At 42.4% G+C, this 21,291-nt stretch overlaps 1 pseudogene; it reads right to left on the bottom strand.

Moving 5' to 3' along the window:
* Window positions 1-20,375: 20,375 nt before the first annotated feature.
* LOC128625783 (protein Mis18-beta-like) lies at window positions 20,376-20,953 on the bottom strand (annotated as a pseudogene).
* Between the last annotated feature and the right edge of the window lie 338 nt (window positions 20,954-21,291).

The raw sequence follows: 21,291 nt of genomic DNA, 5'->3' as shown, positions 1-21,291 counted from the left end.
CCCGAATTAGACCCATTCCACATTTGTGTACTTTTCTCCCCATTTGTTATCTTAAATGAGAATAATTTGCCATGTAGGATTATTTTCCTTGATGCTTTGTGTATTTGAAACCTATGCTTAAACATTAACCTATAGCCTGCATATTTGAGTGTGGGGTTTTCTTTTATGAGTGTTCATGGATTTTTTAAAAAGTATTTTCTGGAATATTTTATGATGAGCATAATATGGGTCCCTGAAGACAGATGCAGTAGCCAAGTTCATGAAAGAATCTGAATTGAAAGGACTAGTCTACAAATGAGAACCTAGATTATTTAATAATAGGCCACAACCCCAAATTAGGTTATGGAATAAATATGCATTTAATAAATGACAGATTTGTTTTGTGCTTATTGAGATGACAGTTTGTACATTCATAATTTATAAAAGATTTTTTTAAAGAAGATTTTATTTATTTTTAGAGGAAAGGAGGGAGAAAGAAACATTGATATGTGGTTGCCTCCCGCATGCCCCCCACTGAGGTCGGGGCCCACAACCCGGATATGAGCTGACTGGGAATCGAACCAGTGACTCTCTGGTTCACAGTCCAGTGCTCAGTCCACTGAGCCACTGAGTCAGGGAAGGTGTTTTATGGGTTAATATTTGAGGGAGCCAAAAAATTGTTGGACCCAACTATCCAAACCTGTCTAGAGAATTGATCAAAATTGCCATTGGTGAAATTTGCACCTTCACCTTCTGCTTTCTAGCTCCAGATCAAATTATAGTTTTTCCATTGAAATTGAAAGACTTCATTTTCTCCTGCTTGCCCAGACACAATATTATTCTCTATTCATCCCATTTTCCCCAAGTACCAGTTCACTAAGAACTCGGCAGTTTGTTATAGGAAATGCAGCAATGAAGGATTTAAATTCATGTGCTTTGAAACGTGACAGTCAGTAAAAGAAAAGCTTGGGTCCAGGCTAGAGCTAAAATCACAAAACTTGAGGGTGAATGCAAAGTATCTTCACTTGGTTCTATATTCTTGTTCTTTTCTACTGTAAATTCATGAGGCTGTCTACACCTCCCTGTTCCGTGGGGTGGTGGCACTGTGCCCATGCTCTGCCAGAATGGGTGTTCTGGGGCTCAAGTTCTAGGGGCTGAAGTTCTGGGGCCACTTAATAGACTGGCCCTGTCTCTTTTGCTCATAACAATCCCCTTTTAAATCCTCTCATTCATTTAGCATTTGCACATATGTTAAAGTCAGATGTAGGCATACATAACTTGGCTTTTCAGTGAAAATACTGCCGGTTTCTCAACTTTGATTTTTACTAAGAACTAAATATAGATTCTACTTCTGCTTTCCTGTGAGAGTGTAGAAGCCGCCAACAGCGGAGATAAAGGACCCTTCATGAAATTGCTACCTACCTGATTCAGTGATGTAAGAATGGTAATGACTGGTTTATTTGTTTTTCCCTCACAGAGATGTTTACTGTTACTTTTAGGTGTCAGTACAAGGCCAAGCTAACCAGGAACAGCCCTTGTTTAATATTGACATAAAACTCCCCCCAAAAGTAATTTTCCTTTCTAAGCGGAAATTTGCCCAAACCAGAGACAAATGGGACCAAATTTGCCGTGTTTCTGTATCTATACCCTTTACACTCTACCTCATTTTTTAAAAAAGTGATCTGTACGTGGTTATGTCTTTTATGTTATTTTCCCCCTTATTTTGAAAAGCTCAGAGGCTTCCTAGAAATTGACTAATGCATCCAAATTTCTGCTGAGCTGATTTTATTAAAAACACTGCACCACAGGGGGTGTGACCTTCTAAAATACCAAACATGTCTGCTTTAGAAAATCACAAAACTCTCCCCTGAAGAGCTCGTAAATCTGGTTTCAATATGGGCTGATTATAGGCTACAAGCTTGAAAGCAGTGGCATCTAGTATCATGAGTCTGAAACGAGTCTTCTGGGGGCCAGGACAGCTTTTTTCCCTTATAACCTCTAATTGGACCTCTTTTCTGTCTCAGTTCAAATAACCTCAAGCCTCCAAAAGTTACCTGGTATGATGAGGCTGAACTCATACTGGGTAGGAGTCAAGCTCACTTTGCAATCTCATAGCCTGTGTTCAAAGCCCGTGTTTGCCCCTAACAGCTTCATGAACTTGGGCTAAGTTTTGTTACTTGGGAAATGGGTCGATGATAGTATACTTAATGAGATTATTATGAGGAGATAGTGGCACAACATCTCTCAAAATTTGAGAACGTACTTATTTGTACAGTGGATATTTTTACTTGACTTTTTCATATTTCAGATCTTTGCATGTCTGAGATTTGAGGGCCCTTTAGTCCTGCAGGCTGGATTTAGTATTTTTAATATTTGCTCTCAATTTACTGCTTTTAGCCTCTTATATCTCATTATGTTGGTTTGTAATTATTTCCTTTTGGAATAATCTAGATGGCTACTGATAAGAATATTTTAATTTCATGCACGTATTTTGTTTTTCGGTATTTGCAGAATGAAGTTCTCTGAGTTTCAGCTGTTCTGGATGATTAATCCATTGAGAAAACCAAGAGTCAGGTTAAGTGACAGATAATGTTTCAGAATTGCTTGAGTGGTTTACGTCTGATTGATGAGTTCTGGACAAGTGCAACCATCAATTTCAATTTGCTACACAGGCACAGGTGCTCCCAAGGGAATACAAATAGTTACACAACTAGTTCATGGACTTTGTGAATTGGGTGGGGCCGGGGACTAGAGAGTGAAAAATCCATTTAATTTCCCTGGATGAAGTTAATTTAGTTAGTTACTCTGTTGGTCACAGTTGTAAAGGGAGAAATATAACTGCTTCAGACACCAACTCACTCCCTTCCCCTTTGCCCAATTCTTTCTGTCAGTGTTGCTTTCGTTCTCCTGACTTAAAAAGGCAGACTGGCCATCTGAGAATTTGAGAGCCAATGAGATAATGAAATTAAATGCTATTTCAAATTTCTACAGCTCTTTTTCTGGGGTGGTGTTAGGCTTTAAACACACCCTTGGTAACTTGCTAACACTGCACCAGTCTACAGCCTAATGGTGTAATTCACTTGTCCACATTACAGAAATTTGGAGAGGGAAGTAGGAAGGTAACACACTGAGTTGAACCAGGTAAGGGTTTATTCTTGCAGCCAGGCAGCAGTTTTTTTAATGGATCTGCCTTGGGGAGTTTGAAAGTGTTGATTACTAGGTGAGGCCACCTAACCATCTTCTGCAAACTTCCTCCATTCTATGAATATGGAAAGCATCACCAGAAAGGCATCGACAAGCCATCTAGGGAAATACTTGGGGTAAGCAGTTAGATAATACCTCAAGGCAATTGTCATTCCTCAAGACTTAAGGGATTCATTCATCTGGTGGCCAGTGGCCAGATGCCTCTCAGAGGCAATCTCAGATTGTGTTTGGGACACAATCTTGTAGGATCTCCAGTAGAACTCTGGAAAGATGAGTTGGTAATTATCTATTGTATGCCACATGTATACGGATATGCCATGCTAGCCCAATAGTTTTTGTAATTCTGGAATAATTTTGCATTTAACAATTTTCAAGGCAGTGTGTAAGCAGAAGATAGAATTTGTGAGCAGTAAGCAATTTGTAGACATGGGAAGACCACGATAGTTGTGACGAATTAATAAAGTCAGAGGCTGTTGTGTAAATTTACTCTGAGAGATCTCACATTAGGAACCTAATGGAACGAAAATTGTTTTAGCAGTGAAAACCAAGAGAAATACAGAAAGCTCTTTATCCCTGGTCTCTCCCCCCTGGAATTTCCCCAGGGGACTGATGAAGACAGTGGAAAAATACCACACTTCTAGAAGCAGTTTCTTACTTTTTAAGTGTTCAAAGTCCACCTTGAAGAATTTTTTCCTGAATTTAGTAGATGTGATTTTCATACTATAGACTTCACAGTTGACTTGGTAAATGGGGTGTTTCTCATCTGGATTTAGGAGTTAAACTGTGAACTCCCTGTGGGGAGGGGGGAGGTAGGGAGAGGAGGTGCAGAGCTGGGATCAGTAACCTTTGAACAGTTCCATAATCCAAGCAGAGGACCAGACTGGGGCCTCTTGTCATCAGACACCTGCATTCAGATTGTCAGTAAAGACACGAACGCTTCTCTCTCTTTATTTACCCTAAACTATTGTTTTACAGACTTATATACATATATCTGTATGGGAGGCCTAAAGAAAAACAAATTGTGGGTAAGGAAGTTACCAAGAAGCTATTCAAATGGGCCTGAAAATTAATGAAGCAATGCATTACACACTGCCTTGAAAATTGTTAAATGCAAAGCACGGGTCAACATGATCAGCCCACCTTTCAAGTCTGGGGCAGTCTCCAAGCTCATCTGAGGATACTAGTCCTCACCAAGAAGTTTATCATCATTCCCCATTAAGCTAAGAGTTGTACTTTCATGTAAGTATTGCAAAATATTCAAAGCTTTCATCAAACATGGTTTCTCTAAGGAGGTAAGAACAAGTCACTAAGAGTTCCCTTGGTCTAAAAGGTGAATTACCTGAACTCAGCAGGTTGACTTAGTATCTCAACTCCTACGCCTTGTCCCATCTACGCTGGGGCAACTTTGGCAAATTCTCTTTTCTTCTCCTGAATGAACCTCTGATCAGAGGCTGTAATTAAAGCAACATATAATGTGCTGCATCTTTTATTTAAAGATGTAAGATACCAGAAGTTATAAATTCCCCTCTCCCCCCCACCACTTGGCATCTTCATTAAAAGATTATTTTTTACTTCAAAACTCAAAGGACTGTTACCCATACATTCACAATTTATAATTTAGAATTTTATGTATGTTTCTTTTATTATATTATTATAAAGTATAAGAAAATTACTTGTCTGTAGATAAAATATCAAAAGGTAAATTAAAAAAACACATGGGTGGTCGGTAATTGTCCATGCCTTTCCAATCTTTATATTGTTTCTAGTTCCCCATATTCCTTGTATTTATTTTAAAAATAGCCCTGGCTGGCTAGGCCTTGTAGCTCAGTGGATTGAGCATGGGCCTGTGAAGCAGAGGGTTGCCGGTTTGGTTCCCAGTCAGGCACATGCCTGGGTTGCAGGGCAGGTCCCCCCAGTAGAAGGTGCACAAGAAGGCAACTGATACAGGGTGCAGCCAGGGGGGCCCCCAAAAAAAAGATTTGGAAAGGTGTCCAGAATTCAAAGTGTATAGAAATATTGGAGAGACATATTAAGATGTCCTCACCGCGCCCCCCCCCCCCGGGGGGGAAGGGATGAATGGAGCCAGGCCATTGAGAGCTATTTTGCATAGCAACAGTTTTGGAGCTAACCTCGGGAGGAATGGTTATTTAACATATCTATAACCTTTAACTGGTTTCATAGATATGTTAAATAGCGGAAGAGAGAAGGAACTAGCTGGGACTCAAGATGGGATCTATGAGCTGTTCTCCTGAGTGAGAGGGCTTGGACTCAGGAAGATGTAACTAAGGTCTGCTCTCCGGAGTGAGAAGGGCTTGGACTCAGGATGTAACTAGGGGCTGTGCTCCTGAGGGAGAAGGTGGTGGCAGGGACTCAAGATGGGAACTAGGGGCTGCTCTGCTGAGTGGGAAGGGCTTGGACTCAGAATGTAACTAGGGGCTGCGCTCCAGAGTGAGAAGGCCTGTGTGGGAGCTTGGAAAAGACTAGCTCCGAGACATGAAGGGTCCCCGCTTGGCCAGATGAGAGAGAGCCACGCGGTTTCAGCAGAGTGAGGACCCCCTCTAGGTGAGGTGAAAGAGGGAGCCACGTGGTTTTGGCAGGGTGCAGACCCCCTCTTTCCCAGGTGAAAGGGAAAAACCATGCAGCTTTGCCAGAATGGAGATCCCTGCAGCCAGGTGAAGAAGAAAGCCACATAGTTTTGGTAGAGTGCGGACTCCTGCAGCTTTGGTAGAAGAGGCCCACGCGGCTTTGGGGTGCCCCCTTTGGCCACGGGGCCTGAAAAGCAACAGAGACTTTGACTGGAACTGGGTACAAAGGACTCTTGCCAGTGGACCATGAGAGGGTACCCCAGTAGTTTGGATTAACTCGAGATCTTGCACAGTGACACAGCTGACGGTGCCAGCGGTCTGCAACACAGACGTGTGCTCTTTTCCTGATTTACGGTACCCGGAGTTGGGACAGTGGGAGAAGGGAGCGCTGTGTGGGTATAGGTGTATACATAAAGGACTTTGATATTTTAGTGGTGGCATTAGGCCTGAATAGCATTAAATAAACATTTTGTTTCCTTTTCACTAATCTCTGGCTTTAAGAGATGTCTTTCCAATTGGCGGCGGACAGAAGGGCCCAGTAGATTTTAGTATTCTGGTTTTCGGGAGGGGCCCCTGTTGTATAGCAGTTTTGGGCATCCCTGGATGGGCCAAATATTGTATTGCCCCTCCCTCGGACAACCTCCTCTTGTTCGGTAACACAGCCACACATTGATGTTTCTTTCCCTTTTTTTCCCCCTCCCTCACCTTCTGTCTAAAAATAAATAAATAAAATAGAATAAATAAATGTACATTTATTTCTATTTCTTACCAGCCCTGGCTCAAAGCAACATCAACTTGCTTCCAGTACTGCTTGTTAAAAATATGAATAAAGTGTGGAAAAGAGAAACCCCATTTTTCACTTTGCAGGACGACGCCCAACCAACTGAGCTCCATCACTCAGGTTGAGAAACCCCATTTTAAAAAAAGCACTACTGTTGTCAACTTTTTCAAAGGCAAATTTATTTGCTGGAAGGAGGACAACTTATTTTCTCTTTAAAACCTGGTGGAGCAGTGATGTTGCTTGACTGGAAGCTCAGTGTCCTCTGGGATTCTTCTCATCTGGCTACCGATTTCACAGGCCCGCGAAGCTCGGAGTTGGCGCTGCTGTAGAAAAGGCTGTCGGAGGCAGATTTGTGTGTCCATCCGGGATCACTAAACGTCAAGGGTCATTTCCCTGGCCTGACACTTGATTGTGAAGCAGGTTAAGACGTAAATCTTTCAAGGGGCTGAATTGTGACAAACACTGTAGTCCGACAATAAAACCGACCTCCTCAGCCAGCTTGTTTAACAGTGGGAGGTTGTTTGCTGGCATTAGTATGCAAATTGCGGTGAGTAGCTAACAGGTTGCTTTGAAATGCTCAATTTGTTTATCCCGACCTTTTCTTCATGGGCTGAAGATTTATGGAGCTCCTTTTCATGGTTCTCAGCCATGAATGCGGTCCAGCAGGGTCTCCAGCGTGTCATTAACTCCAGGGATGCAGGAGCGGAAGTGCTCTGCTGGTGCGCGGAGGGACCCAGACGGAGGGGACCTGCTGGGGGGCCGCTGGCTCCCGGAGAGCTGGGGCTCTCCCAGGCTGTCCTGGCTGGGGTTGAGCCTCTGAAAAGAAACAAATAACAGGGAGAAAAAAAAAAACCCCTCCTGTCTTCAAATACCTATCACCGGGAGAAAAAAAAATCAGCCATTTTTTTTGGTTTCATCTTTCTACCTCTTCTGGGTAAATGGCCTTCCCTCCTAGGCCCAAAGGAGGACCTACCATTGAGGGTCTCACTGGGCTGAGTCTTCGTACCAATCTGGTTTGGTCAAAGGCATCCGTTCAAAGTACTCTTCCTGACGTTTGTTTTTATCCTTTATAGTGGCTCTGCCTTCAGAGGGACCTGGGTTCAGTGTGGACTTGGTTTGTTACTAGAGGTGTGACTTTGGGGTAATCAACCCCTTCATTGCCTCACTGACCTAATGTGGGTAATAATATTTATTATCAGCACTTTGCCTTGTTCGGAGGATTAAATGAGATGATGCAAATAAAGCCTTAGCTCAATTCCTTGCCAAATTGTAAAAGTTAGCCATTACCAATAGGTATTGTTCTCTTCCAGTCAGTCAATCCGTCCCAAAGCGTGGAACAGAAACACCTCATGTACTTACAGACCAGAGGAGGGCCAGACGGGGTGGATTCAAAGATCCAGTGACGTTTATTCCTTTTCCTTTGTAAGTATCTTAAATCTGCCCAATTTACCCTTCTGTGTTTATATTTTGCTCAGGACAGTAGGGAAGAACTTAATTTTAATGTAAAAATATTGAAAGTACCATATCCCTTGCAGAAAAAAGTTTCTTACTAGGAACAATGAGTGTGTTTGATATCAGTGCAAAGCAGATGGTGTTAACATTCTCCAAAATCAGAAAGGGCATGCTGTCTGCTCCCCGTTACAACGAATACCCATTTTGCACATCCTGTTAATGAATACACACCTGTCGAGTGTGTTAGTTTGCTCTGCCGACTGAGTTGACAGAGGGCCAAGCCACGGTTCGCTGCACTTGGTGCTGCCCACTGTCTTGTGCTTGGGGGTCCGGGAGAAGGGCTGGTGAAGGCCACTCCTACAGGAAGGCAAGAGACGTATTAAAATTTTGTTCCAGACCACACCTATAAGCCATAAACTGTGTGAGGATGTTCTCATGAGAATCTGTGCTTCCAAGAAATCTTCTGGACTGAAACCACAACACAGCTTTGATAATAGGAACAGTAATCACGTATCTACCATTTCCTCATTTATTGGTTCTTGGTAAGAGCATTGTGACATATATGACTTACATGTTTAATGTTCCTGTAAGTCAGCCTGATGTTCATGTTACTTAAGAAACTGACAAATCAATGAGACTTCCCCAAGCCCAGAGATTTTCTTGGTCCCACATCTTCACAGCACCTTTAAGTAGCCACCTGCCACTTCCGGGAGGCATGTCCTGAGTGAGACAGGTATTTCCAAAGCACATTTCTCATTAGCTGACGAGCTACTTAGCGTCTTGAACCTTCCTACCCAGTCCGAGTCTTACTCCTTACCCTGTTTGTTTTGATGCCCGTGGACATCGTTTTATTGCTGAGGGTGGCATTTTCCTCCTCTTCTCCCTTAGATTTGAGATTTCTTGCCTGTCTATGACTCCCTACTGCTCAGGTCATCTCTCTGGGCTCTTCCTCGGGCTGGTTCTGCCTCCCTGTGCTCTGACTTAATGTAATTTCTCTCTTTCAGTCATGTATTTGGGTTTTCCTCTTCTGCCCAACGTTTATTTATCATCCAGTGACTTGACTGGACACAGAACTTTGACTTTGGCTTCTGTTTCCCAGGAAGCTTCTGTTGGGAAGCTCTCTTGTGTCACCCCTGGAGCCGTGATGTGACCCTGGCAGACCAGCTGTGGACCAGGCCTGAGTCATCTGGGCTGAGAGCACTGGGCACTTGCTTGGGTAGATAAAAACTTGGCTGTGACTCAACAGTCACATTTTAACTTGCCCCACTGAGCTCTCAAGACACTTATAACCCTGCATTTCCTCATCCAATGTGTTTCTCACCCAATAATAATTTAGGATTGGAACCTATGAACTTAGAAGGTCTGAGGCAAGTTTGAGTGCTCCTGGCCAAGCTGGTGGTTGAAGGAAGAGGCCACCATCCTTGGGACAGAGAACACACTGGCAATTTCTCTGGTGTCCTGTGGCCCCTGTGCTGTGACTCATTGTCACTCTAGAAAGCTGTGCCCATTCCTCCAAGACCCTCGTCTGACCATTTTTAGTGAAATCTGATAGAGTTGCCCCATTATTCCTGTAGGCAGAATAGTCTATGACCATCTACACTATGGTTTTCTGATGAAAATGAGCAGGTGACAAGGTGGGGTTCATGGTAGAGCTGGGAGTAAGTATGGACACATGAGCCTTTTGTACTGTCTGGGATGAGAGAGAGCTCATCAGAACTACCCCAAGAGCACACACGCCCACTTGGCCAAGTGGTACTCTGAGTCGATGGGCCCTGGAAGGATGGCCTAGGTGCTGGCTGGTTGACATGTTGCAGCTATTCTGGCCACATTGGTGGCCCATGGCAGGTGGTAGGCAGGCTGGCATCCACATGCTAACTGGGCTGAGGACTCAGCACAAGCTACCCCTCGCTGGTCACTCCTAGGGGGAATGTGCACTCCCAGAGGGCCCACTGGGCGTCTGTTGCAGCAGCCTTGCTCCCCTGTGCCAGTGGGACCCACAGAGCACTGGTCTCAGGTTGGGTGAAGACAGCACTGCAGCTCTGGCAGTGCTTGGAAAGGAGGGGCAGGTCTCCCTGCGGGTTCTGGTCAGTTCCTGGTGCGGCCTGCAGCACCGTGCCTGGCGCAGTGCGGATGGTCAATACGAGCTATCACAGCTATCGGCGTTCCTCTGCTAACGTGGTTGCTGGTGGCTACTCGCAGCTATGATGAAGTCAGTTTTCAGTGTTTGAAAAAGAAACAATTTGTTCAAAAATTTTATACTGACTAGTGAGATTTAGTAAAGTATGCCATCTCCCGGCTTCATCTTTTTTTCATTTGTAAAATGAGAGTCACAAAAACACTGCTTCCTCCCTACCTCACATGTGTGCTGTGGGAATTCGGCAGGGCTGGTGAGGCCCAGAGTCCCTGCGGGGAGGCACTATCAAATAGGAATTGGTGGTAACATCCCGTTTGAAATGAAGGTAACCTCTTTACATGTGTTTTTTACGTGTTCCTTTCTTCTACAATTTTATTTCTATTGCTCTTTCAATATAGGCTTTGATTCCTTTCTCTTTCCTCTCATAGTTATAATTAAACCATAAATTTTGCTTGAAGGAGACAGAAAGATGGCATATACAAAAGTTACATGCTTAAGGCCATCTTTGCTTCTTTGCAGCGACAAAAGCACTACCCATTTGGAACATTGTTTGTAATTGAATTTACATTTATAATAAACCTCAGGCTTAGATCATGGGCTGGGGTGGGGAGAAAGAGAAGAGAGAAAAGTCCAAACAGTATAATTAACAGAAGCGGGAGCAGCATTGTCGTGTACAGTTTGAAGCAAACATGCCGACTTTTCTTAGAGTCCTGAATAAAAATGAAACAAAACAAAGCAGAGAGCTCAACAAAAAACAAAAAAAGAGAGAGAGAAAAACCAAACCTTAGAGACAATTTTGCTTAAAAATAACTTTAACCTTTGAACTTTTCCTGCACTTAAATATTGTATAGCAATTGAGTTGTCTTTTGTTCTTGAAAAATTTCTACAATTAGCTGAACTGTTAAGATTTAGCAGACTGTGTCTTGGTTAGGAACAACAAGAAGGGATATTTATGTTTCTTGTCGACCTACACCTATGTGTTTAATACTGAGATGGTGCTTAAGTACTGCGGATTAGGAAGTTCTCAGGCCTGCCCGGCAGCTGAGAAAACCAGCTGACTTGCTCACAGCAATGCTGGGAGCAGGGTTTTTGCCCAGGGCGCTGTTACTGGGACTTAGTCTCTGAAATGCATGTTGAAAACTGGTGAGAAAAATAAAATCAAGTTCACAAAGTTTTATTTCTTTTCTTTTTTTGAGTTTATTTGAGCCAAACCGATGACATATGCTAGGGGAACAAGATCTCAAATTCTTCCCACAAAGTTTTATTTCCGAATGGAAGCCTTACAATGGCACTTTGTCTGACTTAGGGCTCTAGGTCTCCACCTTTAGGAAGGCAAAACCACGCTAAACCCAAACCCTAGGGTTTCTGCCAAGTCTCACCCCGTCCCTCCCAGTGAAACCAGGAAAGAATTCTTTGCCTAGCTTATTTTGGGGGTCTTGGGGCTGAGAAGAAATTCCTTCTCTTCTTTCTAAGTTTAATTCCTCAGGGAAAAAGAGCCCATTTTTTTTTTTTATATATACATTGCTCTGGTAGGAAGGGATTTTTATTCTCTCCAATGACTTCCTTTGGTGATAAGGTGAAGACAGTGTTAACTTTCCTCTTCTTGGCGCTTGGGAGAAAGGGAGTTATAATGCAATTTCATACTCTCTGTAATTTTTAGCTGCTTCATACTTTTGTATAAACCACCCTCTAACCAAAAGGAGCAGAAATCAGTTAATTCTGATGACCCTTTGTGGTTTATATTAGTGAATCTTCCTGAAAGACTTTTTGTGAGACAGTAATTTTTCTCTTGGAAACACAGAAGTACTTGTAGAAAAAAATGTGTCTTGAATTCATGCTTTTAATAGCCTCAATTTTTAATTCTTATCTAAGAAGAGAGAAATCCTGGTGTGATTTCAATGAATAGCTTTTGGATATGTTTTGTAAGGTCATAAAATGTCAAACTTCATGTAAATTGTATTTCTAAAGCCTCAAGAGCACTCAGAAACTTTCATTATATTCCAGTGTCTCTTCCAGCAAAGGGGACTTAATTTTCTTCACGCCCATGCTTTGACAGCTTCATTCATTTTATTCATAACACTATCCTAAAAGAATTTCCTCTTAGAAAACAGTCAAGAACCCAACATGTTGGGAATTTTCTAGTGATTGAATTCATGGAAGAAAAGCATTATATTTCCAGAATCATATTTTAGAGACATTCAGCCTCTCATTGACAACAAATATTTGGTGCTTCAGAACTAAAGACAGCAGCATAATGGGAATTGTTGGGCACTGATAAAATGCTGGAGTCAGAGAATTAAGACATCAGGTTACACAAATAGCTCCAGCTGAGTCTAGCATGCAAAGGGTCACCAGCATGGGTAGCACATAAAAAGTCAATGTTTAACTTTTCCAGGTTTTGCTTAAATGAAATTTATCAGAGAGGGAGAGAGAGAGAGGAAAAATTCTTGGTTGCTTGTATCAGTGCGCTAAAATGTGCTCTGGATAAGGAACAAGAAGGAGATTTTAACCATTTTCAAGAGGTCTTCTTGTGCTACTTACATCTGACTTGTCTTGATTTTCTGTATTTTAGTTTGCATGAGAGAGAGAGGAGGAGGGGGAGATGAAATAAAACAAAGGAACAGAAGGAATAAGGGGAGAGAAAGAAAACAAAGGAATATTAGAAGATTAGGAGGAAATAAAATTCTTTCTTGGGCGTGGAAGAGGGAAACAAAGGGAACAGGTTAACATATAATAAAACAAGCCCTAGGGTCACACATGGGCTTCCAAGCAGCAGTTAATTCTGGTATCAGAGCCTTGAGACTTCAGACCATGATGTAAAGAAATTCAGGGTTGCCAGCAAAGGCTTTCTTTCCTCCAGAAGTTGGTGCTGATTTGCAGCAAAGCTAGGCCTGGCCTCTCTTAGACTATGCATTCTTTATCATTTTTCACAGTTCCCTTCATTTTCCTTGGCCCTGCTGATAAAACTCTAGGACAGGTGATTTGAAGGGTGTTCCACTATTGGGGCTGATCCACACACTGTTTTGCACTGGTTCATGATGAGATTAGCAAAAAAAAAAAAAAAAAAAAAAAATTGAGAGTAAGCATTTAGAAACTTTTATAGAAATTTGATAGAGAAATTGTACGTCTAGTGAATCTAATTAAAAATGGAACTCCATTTGTATATCTTTGATATTAATTTCATTTTGGTTATTTATTTATTTTTATTGTATTTTTTTGACTTTTTAAAAAAATTGATTATGGACTTCCGCCAAGATGGAGACGTAGGTGGAGGGTCCACCTCGCCTCTGTGCACAACCAAATCTAAGAACAACTATTTTTAACAGCAGTCACAACCAAGCCACACGGAAAATCGACAATACGGAGTCCAAAGGACAACTAGATACTCGGATGGACCGGTACCAGGAGCCAGGCCAGCAGCGGAGCAGGTTAGCAAGAAAAAATTCCCGGGGCGGTGCGCGGTTCGCGCAGGGAACGGAGGGCGCGATTGCGAGCGAGCTGGCTGCCGGAGCGCACAAAGAAGGGGCGCGGTGGGTCGCTCAGTCGCGCGCATTTACGTGCGGAGAAGCCAGTGAGAAGGGAAGCCGGCGCAGGGCAGCAGGCTCGCGCAATACCGATCGGATAAATCCCATGCGTGCGGAGTGACTGGAAACGCTGGGCTAGCGGAGAGGAACGCCATTGCTCCCTCTCTGACCCCGCCCCCACACACAGCGTCACAAACCAGCGACCTGGGTCGCCCCGTCCTGGTAAACAACTAAGGCCTCGCTCCGCTCACTTAACAGCGCGAACAGACCAAAAATGGCTCTAGGACAACTCAGAGCCCCAGAACCGATAGATCTAAGCGATGAAGAAATAGCCAGTCTTTCAGATGCACAGTTCAAAACACTGGTTATAAAGATCCTTACAGAACTGGTTGACTTTAGCCACAAATTAGAGAAACATATGGAAGCTAAATTAATTGAAATGAATGGGGATACAAAAGATTCCAATAGTAATGGAAAGAAAATTGGGACTCAAATCAAGGGAGAGAACCAGAAGGAAGAAAAAAATGGTCAAACAGAAAGGAATGAAGAAATAAGAATTCAGAAAAATGAGGAGAAGATTAGGAACCTCCAGGACATCTTTAAACGTTCCAACATCCGAATTATAGGGGTACCAGAAGGGGGAAAGGCACAACCACCAGTTGAAAAATTATTTGAACAAATAATAAAGGAGAATTTCCCCAAGATGGCAAAGGAAATAGACTTCCGAGAAATCCAGGAAGCTCAGAGAGTCCCAAAGAAGTTGGACCCAAGAAGGAACACACCAAGGCACATCATAATTACATTAGCCAAGATTAAAATGAAGGAGAGAATCCTAGAAGCAGCAAGAGCTAAGGGGACAGTCACCTACAAAGGAGTTCCCATCAGACTGTCAGCTGATTTCTCAAAAGAGACCTTACAGGCAGAAGGGGCTGGAAAGAGGTATTCCAAGTTATGAAATCCAAAGACCTACATCCAAGATTACTCTATCCAGCAAAACTTTCATTTAGAATGGAAGGACAGATAAAGTGCTTCTCAGATAAGACCAAATTCAAGGAGTTCATCATCACCAAGCCCTTATTATATGAAATGTTAAAGGGACTTACCTAAGAAAAAGAAGATAAAAAAGACGAACAGTGAAAGGACAGCAAACTCACAGTTATTAAGAACCACACCTAAAACAAAAGCAAACTAAGAGGATAGCTAGATCAGGAGCAGAACCAGAGAAATGAAGATCTCAGGGAGGGTTAGCAATAGGGGAGTGGGAGGAGGGGAAGGGGGGAGAAGGTACAGAAAATAAGTAGCATAGATAGTAGATAGAAAATACATAGGGGGAGGGTAAGAATAGTAGGGGAAATACAGAATCTAAAGAAATTGAGACACATGTTCATGAACTAAAGGGGGGGAAATGGTGGGGGAGGGGTATGCAGGGTGGAGGGGAAGGGAGGGGGAATAGAGCAAATGTAATGGCATAATCAATAAAAAAAATTATATATAAAAAAAAATTGATTATGCCATTACAGTTGTTCTATTCCCCCCCCCTTCATTCCCCTCCACCCTACCCCCATCCCCACCATTACCCCCCTTTAGTTTATGACCATGTGTCTCAAGTTCTTTAGATTCTATATTTCCCATACTATTCTTGCCCCCCATCTATTTTCTATCTACCATCTATGCTACTTATTTTCTGTACCTTCTTTCCCCTTCCCCTCCTCCCACTCCCCTGTTGCTAACCCTCCATGAGATCTTCATTTCTATGTTTCCACTCCTGATCTAGCTGTCCTTTTAGTTTGCTTTTGTTTTAGGTGTGGTTGTTAATAATTATGAGTTTGCCGTCCTTTCACTATTCATGTTTTTTTAACTTCTTTTTCTTAGGTAAGTCCCTTTAACATTTCATATAATAAGGGCTTGGGGATGATGAACTCCTTGAATTTGATCTTATCTGAGAAGCACTTTATCTGCCCTTCCATTCTAAATGAAAGTTTTGCTGGATAGAGTAATCTTGGTTGTAGGTCTTTGGATTTCATGACTTGGAATACTTCTTTCCAGCCCCTTCTTGCCTGTAAGGTCTCTTTTGAGAAATCTGCTGACAGTCTGATGGGAACTCCTTTGTAGGTGACTGTCCCCTTATCTCTTGCTGCTTCTAGAATTCTCTCCTTCATTTTAATCTTGGCTAATGTAATTATGATGTGCCTTGGTGTGTTCCTTCTTGGGTCCAACTTCTTTGGGACTCTCTGAGCTTCCTGGATATCCTGGAAGTCTATTTCCTTTGCCAGATTGGGGAAATTCTCCTTTATTATTTGTTCAAATAAGTTTTCCACTGGTGGCTGTTCCTTTCCTCCTGGTACCCCTATAATTTGGATGTTGGAGTGTTTAAAGATGTCCTGGAGGTTCCTAAGACTCTCCTCATTTTTTTTGAATTCTTGCTTCTTCATTCTTTTCTGTTTGGCCATTATTTGCTTTCTTCTGGTCCACTCCATTGATTTGAGTCCCAGTTTCCTTTTCATTGCTATTGGTTTCCTGTGCAATTCCATTCATTTCAATTAGTTTCACCTTCATATGTTTGTCTAATTTGTGGCTATAATCAACCAGATCTGTGAGCATCCTGATCACCAGTGTTTTAAACTGTGCATCTGAGGGTTTTGCTATTTCTTCATCACTTAGATTTATAGGCTCTGGAATTTTGAGATCTTCTTGAGCCATTTTTGGTCTGTTCGCACCCATTAAGTATGAGGAGCGGAGCCTTGGACTCCCTGGTCGTTGGGTTGTGACGCTGTATGTGGGGGCGTGGTCAGAGCGGGGAAATGGCGGCCCCCTCTGCTGTTTCCTGCCGCTGGGTGAGGAGCAGAGCCTTAGGTGGTTCACCGTGGTAGGGACACTCAGGTCGCTGGGTTATTACGCTGTATGTGGGGGTGGGGTCAGAGTGGGGAAATGGCTGCGCCTTCTGCTGCCGCTTGCCGCTGGGGTCTGCTAGGTCCCATCTAACTGCTGGTCTATCTGCGCACACATGCGCGACCACAGTCAAATCTCCACCCTGCTCCCTCGCTGGTTCCCCACCGTTGCTCGCTGGGTCGCTCACTAGGTCCACCCGTTGCAGCCCTGCGCGTGGGTTCCGCGCGCTTGAGTCCGTCTGACCGAGTTTTCCTGTGCAACCCTGCTCCGCCAGCTGCTGATTTCGCCCCTCTTACTGGTGAGGCTGAAGAATTTGTTGTTATCATGCTTCTGAAAAGTTCAATTTTCTGTGTTCTGGCCGTGTTTCCTGTTGCTAATATTTAGTTGACTCTAAACTTAGTTGTGTGAGAAAGCAAGGCGTCTCCACCTATGCCTCCATCTTGGTGGAAGTCCTATTTTTATTGTATTTTATAAGGTATCAGTCTGTGATAAGTTGGGAAAAATTGGTCTAATATCACAGAGAGTTTGAGAAGCACTGGTTTGGGGAAGCAGGAGAATGTTCTGAGAAAGAAGGTCTCACTCTCTCCCAAAAGGGAAGGAAATTCATGCAGTGGAGGAGGGCCAAGCATTTCTTACCCTGAAGAAGGTGGTCAGAAATAGTGACCCCTACTTAGTGACATTATTTAGAGCAATGGCTCTTAAAAATTTTTGTCTTAGGAGTCTCCATCCATTAAAATAATTCAGTTTCCAACTGTTTATTGCAAATGCATAGAAATATGATTGGTTTATTAACTATTTTTTTTTGTGTTCTGTGACCATGTTTATCTCACATATTTGGTCTAGTAATGTTTTGTTTGTTGGTTGGTTTTAGATTCTTTGTAATTTTCTACATAGATGGTCACATTATCCGAGAGTAGAGGTGGTTTAATTTATATATCTTTATTTTGTTTATTTATTTATAATCCATTGCCTTTTTTTTTCTTGCCTAATTTTCCTGCAGCCTCCATTATAACATTAGATGGGAGTGGTAGAAGCAGACGTCCTTGTCTTATTCCCAATCTTAGAGGGAAAGCTTTAAATTTTTCACCATTAAGTATGGATGGTACTTTTGGTTTTTGAAGAAAGCACTATGAGATTGAGGAATATCCCTTCATGTCCTAATATGCAGACTTTTTATTCTGAATGGATGTTGAATTCTGTAAAAGTCTTTCTCTAAATCTCTAGAGATGATAATTTTAGAAAATATATTTTATTTAGTTTTTTTATATTGTGTGGCTGCAACTTTATTTTTTATGATCTGTATACTTTTTAAAAATATATTTTATTAATTATGCTATTACAGTTGTTCTATTTCCCCCCTTCATTCCCCTCTACCCTGCACTCCTCCCCCACCATTCCCCCCTTTAGTTTATGACCATGTGTCTCAAGTTCTTTAGATTCTATATTTCCCATACTATTCTTGCCCTCCCCCCTATCTATTTTCTACCTACCATCTATGCTACTTATTTTCTGTACCTTCTCCCCCCTTCTCCTCCTCCCACTCCCCTGTTGCTAACCCTCCATGAGATCTTCATTTCTATGGTTCTGCTCCTGATCTAGCTGTCCTCTTAGTTTGCTTTTGTTTTAGGTGTGGTTGTTAATAACTGTGAGTTTGCTATCCTTTCACTGTTCATCTTTTTTATCTTCTTTCTTAGGTAAGTCCCTTTAACATTTCATATAATAAGGGCTTGGGGATGATGAACTCCTTGAATTTGATCTTATCTGAGAAGCACTTTATCTGCCCTTCCATTCTAAATGAAAGTTTTGCTGGATAGAGTAATCTTGGTTGTAGGTGTTTGGATTTCATGACTTGGAATACTTCTGTCCAGCCCCTTCTTGCCTGTAAGGTCTCTTTTGAGAAATCTGCTGACAGTCTGATGGGAACTCCTTTGTAGGTGACTGTCCCCTTATCTCTTGCTGCTTCTAGAATTCTCTCCTTCATTTTAATCTTGGCTAATGTAATTATGATGTGCCTTGGTGTGTTCCTTCTTGGGTCCAACTTCTTTGGGACTCTCTGAGCTTCCTGGATATCCTGGAAGTCTATTTCCTTTGCCAGATTGGGGAAATTCTCCTTTATTATTTGTTCAAATAAGGTTTCCACTTGTGGCTGTTCCTCTCCCCCATCTGGTACCCCTATAATTTGGATGTTGGAATGTTTAAAGATGTCCTGAAGGTTCCTAAGCCTCTCTTTAGTTTTTTGAATTCTTGTTTCTTCATCCTTTTCTGTTTGGTCATTTTTTTTCTCTTTCTGGTCCACTCCATTGATTTGAGTCCCAGTTTCCTTTTCATTACTATTGGTTTCCTGTGCATTTCCATTCATTTCAATTAGTTTAGTCTTCATATGTTCTTCTAATTTGTGACTAAAATCAACCAGATCTGTGAGCATCCTGATCACCAGTGTTTTGAACTGTGCATCTGAAAGTTTGGCTATTTCTTCATCACTTAGATTTATTGGCTCTGGGGCTCTGAGTTGTTCTTGAGCCAAGTTTTGATCTGTTCATGCCTGTTACATATGAGGAGCAGAGCCTTAGTTGTTTACCAGGGCGGGGCCACCCGGGTCACTGGTTTGTGACGCTGTATGTGAGGGCATGTTCAGAGAAAAACAATGGTGGTTCCCTCTGCCACTTCCTGCCACTGTGGTCTGTCAGGTCCGTCTCACTGCTAGCTCCTTCACCGGTTTATCTATGCGCAAATGTGTGACCATGATCAGCCCTCAGTGGGTCCAATGCCTTTTGCCCTCAGTGGGTCCGCCCACTTCTACACACCTGGGATCCGCCCACGGCTCCTGGCGTACCTGGGTCTCACGCCCGGGTTGGTCCGGTGGATCTTTCCTGCCTGACCCTGCCCTGCTGCTGGCTCTGCCCCTCTTACCGGTTTGGCTGAAGGGTTCATTGTTGTCAGACTTCCGTGTAGTTCAATTTTCTGTGGTTTGGCTGTGTTTTTGTTGCTAAAACTTTGTTGTTTTTAAACTTGGTTGTGCGAGAAGGCGCAGTGCTTCCACCTATGCTTCCATCTTGGTAGAAGTCCTTTTATTTAGTTTTTAAAGAGAGGGAACGTAGGAAGAAAGAGAGGGAGAGAAACATCATATGAAAGGGAAACATTGATTGGTTGCCTCTAGCACCTGCCTGAACTGGGGAGCACCAGAAACCTAGTCATGCAGTGGGATCATCTTGCCTCCAGGACAACAATCAACCAAGTGAGCCCCACTAGCCATGTGGTTTTTTCTCTTCAGTCTGTTGATATAGTAAACTACATTGATATTTGAATTCCGAATGTCTTACAGGCTCAGGATAAACCCCACTTATTCAAATGTATTTTTATTTTAATATGTTACTGAATGAAATTTGCTAGTATTTGGCTGAGGATTTTAAGTTTATGTTCATAATGTATGTTGGACTGTGGCGATCTTTCTTTATAACATATTTTTTTTAACATTAAGTACGACCTTATTTTCACATCACATTTAGAACAGAGCATTCATGGCATATTGCCTCTTAGTCCCTAAATATGCACTTTAGAGATGTTTTCAGAAATTATTATGAAACTGATGAGAAAGTTAAGATAATTTTTGAAGGTAAATAACTATAAACCTGGACAGGAGTTTTCTAGCCTCTTACCATCTAGAAACAGCTTCACAAATCAGTTGGAAAGTCATCCTAGAGGTAAACATAACAAACCACATTTCCTGTCCATCCCTGAAGTCAATCTTTCTCAAGAAATGATCAAACGGCACCTGTTTTTGAAGTTGGCAGTAAGGCTTGACGGTGATGTTCAGCTCTGGTTCTGGATCAGTTTTCTGGCTTGGACTGGTCAGGAGTCACTTCCTTCAGCATCTCCATCAATGAATTTGAGTATGCATTAACATTATCTCCTCTTTTAGTTCTGCAGCCTTTTCTGGTAGAGGCATGTTTTGAATATCCATCTCAGGTGGATAGCTTTTGTTTTTGCAGAGCTAGCACACCATTTTAGCACTGGAAGGGCAGATGTGACCTCTTAAGGCAGCCAGGGCCACATTGGGGGAATACTGTTGGAAACCAATGGGAATCCCACAGACTACAGGATAAAAGGTTGTAAGAGCTGCGTTTGATGGAACCTTCAATGTCAACTAAGAAGGAAGCTTCCAAAATCATGTTATTTGTAACCTGGAGAAGACTAGGGCCCTGAGGGACCATGAGGGGGCCCAGGTGAGGTGTACCGAGTCACAGTGCACCTCTTGGGCTGCAGCCATGACAACGCCATGGCTGAGCAGCAAGGACCCCTGCACCATCTGGATACCCCAGTCCATGGAAGTCGTAAAAGAAAGTTCGTCCATTGTCTTAGTGCCATCAAGGGTCCCCCTTATACAGCTTTGCATATCACCAGCCATGCTGCCTGGCATAGCTGCCATCTCCCTGCAGCCACTGCCTGGTCCTTCTAATATTTTTGTCTGGTTTTGGGATCTAGGCAATGCTAGGAAGGTAAAGAATTTGTGTAGAATTGGTATTATATCTTGCTTAAAAATGTTCTGTAACATTTTCTAGTAAAATAATTTGAGCTTGGAGTTTTCCTTATGGGTAGGCTTAAAATTAGAAATTCAATTATTTAAATAGATATAGGACTATTCATATTACCTATTTCTTCATGAGTGAACTTTAGCAGTTTATATATAGCTTTCTAGAAATTTTTCCATTTCTTCCAAATTGTTGAATTTATGGGTACATAGTT

The sequence above is a fragment of the Artibeus jamaicensis genome, unplaced genomic scaffold (assembly GCF_021234435.1).
Source record: "Artibeus jamaicensis isolate MK-2021 breed Jamaican fruit bat unplaced genomic scaffold, CSHL_Jam_final contig_867, whole genome shotgun sequence".
Lineage (NCBI taxonomy): Eukaryota > Metazoa > Chordata > Mammalia > Chiroptera > Phyllostomidae > Artibeus > Artibeus jamaicensis.
This window is presented reverse-complemented; position numbering and strand designations above follow the sequence as displayed.